This window comes from Cynara cardunculus (assembly GCF_001531365.2).
Source record: "Cynara cardunculus var. scolymus isolate 2C chromosome LG 5, CcrdV1, whole genome shotgun sequence".
Classification (NCBI taxonomy): Eukaryota; Viridiplantae; Streptophyta; class Magnoliopsida; order Asterales; family Asteraceae; genus Cynara; species Cynara cardunculus.
The window spans coordinates 34,335,394-34,338,887 of record NC_037532.1 but is presented as its reverse complement, the minus strand read 5'-3'; positions in this window follow the sequence as shown (position 1 = coordinate 34,338,887).

Sequence of the window (3,494 nt, the reverse complement as noted above, 5' to 3'; positions counted from 1 at the left end):
ACATGGTTAATTAAAATAAAATAAAAATTATAAAAATTACTTAATTACATTACTGCCCTTATTAAATTATTTATATATAATAAAAGTTAATTTATTAATTAAAAAAGTTTGTGGTTATTGAATTGTTCTCGCGTTTTCGTAAATTACAGGGGTTCTCGTTTGAACCTCCACCTATGTATGTATATATATATATATATATGTGTGTGTGTGTGTGTGTGTGTATGAAGGATCATGCGAGAAGTTAAATATTTTGCGAGAAAGCAAGAAGTTCCGATATCATGTATGATCGCGCTCATTTGCTTGTGTTTGATCATATATGATTAAAAAATCTATGTGTTGTCAATGCAATATGTATTTAATAATATATAATTAAGCATGTGTATCATAAACTTTTCATCTTCTCACAAAATATTTAACTTCTCGTTTGAACTTGCCACTGTATTTTATATATATATAAAGAGAGAGAGAGAGAGAGAACGTTTGAAATACAACACATCACATTTGTACAATCAATGCAACCCAATCAATTGAGATATTTATGAAAATGATGAAAGTTCATTTATTATGATTTAAATATTTATGTAAGATGACTATGGTTCATTAATTATGATTAATATTTTATATTAGTAAACAATCAAAACTTTTATGAAATCACATATTCATCAAATTAAATAGACGGTTAAGATTGAGTTATGTTGGTTGTACAAATGTAAAAGGTTCAAGTGAAAACTTTAAATGAGTGAAAAACTTAATAATACCTTATCAATCGGTAGATGAGATGAGATGATGTATGTGATTAAATGAACGGTTATAACAATATTGTTTTCATTAAAAACCCTCCAGTCCTTATTTTTTATTTAAAAGGATGAAAAATAAACAAAATTCGAGCAAAATAAATTACACCAAAATAACGAACATATTTTTCTCGTTAAAATGATATCCATATTAATATACTTTTTCATTCATTTTTTCCAGTTTTCCATTTATTTAGTGTTTTCCCCTGAACCTACCCTATGTGTGTGTGAGTGTGTGTTAAATCAAATGAGAACCACAAAAATGTTAAAACCCCGTAAAAACTGGTAATATATATAAATTTTTGCAGGATTTTTTTCATCAAATGCTAGAATTTAAGGTATTGCTTCATTTATATTTGTTTCACAATGTGATAGTTTCACATGTATTTGTTTTACACTGTAAAACTTTTTTACATGTATTTTTCATTTCACTCAAAAACAAGTTTCAAATGGCTTTTTCCCCATATAAACACAAACACATGTGAAACAGTAGCTAAAATTATAGCTTTTGATAGAAAAAATAATATAAAAAATGTATCCTATATCAGCTTTTTTATAAGTTTGTAACATTGTTATAGTTCCCGATTGACAATCCAACCATAATCTTTCCTAGGAACAACTTCTACGATGATAGATAAGGGTCAGGTTTGTTTGGCATCTATGCCCCTTGCCTTCCAAACAATATGGGAGCCTTTCAGCTCGTACTGCTTACATTCCTAGATCTTCACGGCACCTCCTCCACCATAGTGTGAGCTGGGAGCAGCTCTGAAAAGCGAGGCCTACTTAAATAAGTAATGAGCTTTCAACAAAGTTAACAACACTACGAAAAAAGTAAACATGGTCAACCAGAAATTCTTATGTTCGCGATTATTCATCCACCGATGCAGAAAATGCTCTAGTTTTCCATTCTCATATGAGGCCGGAAAGTTTATTGGCAACAGGTAGACACACAAAGTGATTTATCATCCTCAAACATGAGCCGATCGTTAGTTAGGGGCGGTTTATAGATAAAAAAATTCCCACAACAACGATTCCAAAAAAAGGACAGGAAATTGGATCCATCCCTGGAGAATTTCACCATAAAAAAAAAAAGAACTCGGAGCCTAAAGAGAAGTAAGTCTACAAGAAGCTGGCAAAGCTTTAGCCATTGGCAATAATGAGACAAGCAGATGCTGGACTTTTTTTTACTTTTTCTCTAATACCTCTTGGGGACTTTACCAGCCTGTAGTGGTGGGGCTTTTGGATCAAGCGCAAGAATCAAAGCAGGGTAGGATCAAAGAGCTTAGACAGCAAGCAAGCGAGAAGGAATCCCTCAAAGGCATTGAGGCAAGGTCTTTCACGGATGTCGCTTCGATGCACGCTAAGACAACCTCTTTCAATCATCAACGAGTTTATCTATATGAATGTTACTCAACCTCTTCCGAGGAAGCAAGCACCTTGAAGGGAATTTCCATCGTTCATATTTAAAATAAATGTGGAATGATATCTGGTTCACCTATGAACAAACATCAAATTGTGCTTATGAACAATGTTCATGTGTTTACTTCTGAACAATATTCAATTGTTTTTAAATAATTGATAATTTGTATATACCCAGTTTTTGTGTTTATCCATAATTGCTTGAACGATATCGAAAACTTTACTACCGGGTCTCCTCCACCAATCACAAATTCATAAATATTAAAGATGGAAGATCAATATTAAAAAAAAATAACAAGATCAACTTTAAAAATGCACAAATCATGGGATTTTATGATCTTCTAACGCCCATTAATGATATAGGAATTACATAAATAAGAAAATTACTCATATTACCATTGTCATTAAATTCTAAGATAGAAAAGAACTTAATACTAAGATAAATTGTGATTGGTTGAAAAAGTTATAAAGTTAACACAATAGTTTGAGTTAACATTTGAAGTAAGCATGCTCTCTCTCTCTCTCTCTCTCTATATATATATATATATATATAGAGAGAGAGAGAGAGAGAGAGACTTGGAATCACGTGAGACCAACATGTTTTCGCGAAACCTGTAAGACCATTTTTTACACTTGAAATTTCACAGCAAAAAGTTGTGAAGGTAACCTTCACAATGTTTTTACTGTGAAGGTTGTGTTTCGCAGTGAAGTTTCAAGTGTAAAAAAATGGTCTCTCACGAAAACAGACTGGTTTCAGGTGATTCCAAGTCTATATATAGGTAGGGGTTCAAACGAGAACACCTTCATTTTACGAGAATGAGATAACACCCTTATCACATGTGATAATACACATTAGGGGACCTGGTGGCATGCAAAAGACGTGTTCTATGACTTAGGTCACGTCTATGATGTATCATCACATGTGATGGTCTTGATAAATTATAGTAGTATATCAACAACACCCTTATCACATATGATAATACATGTGAGGAAGCTTAGTGGTGTAAGAGAGACTTGGCCCGCAACCAAGATCACGTCGAAAATCATCTGCGTCTCTGATTTAGTATCACATGTGTATCATATCTGATGTAATAATAATATCACATGTGATTGTCTGTTGTAAAAAGATGTTCTTACGTTCTTGTAAAATAAAGATGTTATCGCTTGAACTCATATATATATATAGGGAAGGGTTCAAACGAGAACCCATGTGATTTACGAGAACGCAAGAACAACTCAATAACCTCATATTGTGATAAAAAATAAAATTAAAAGATTTTT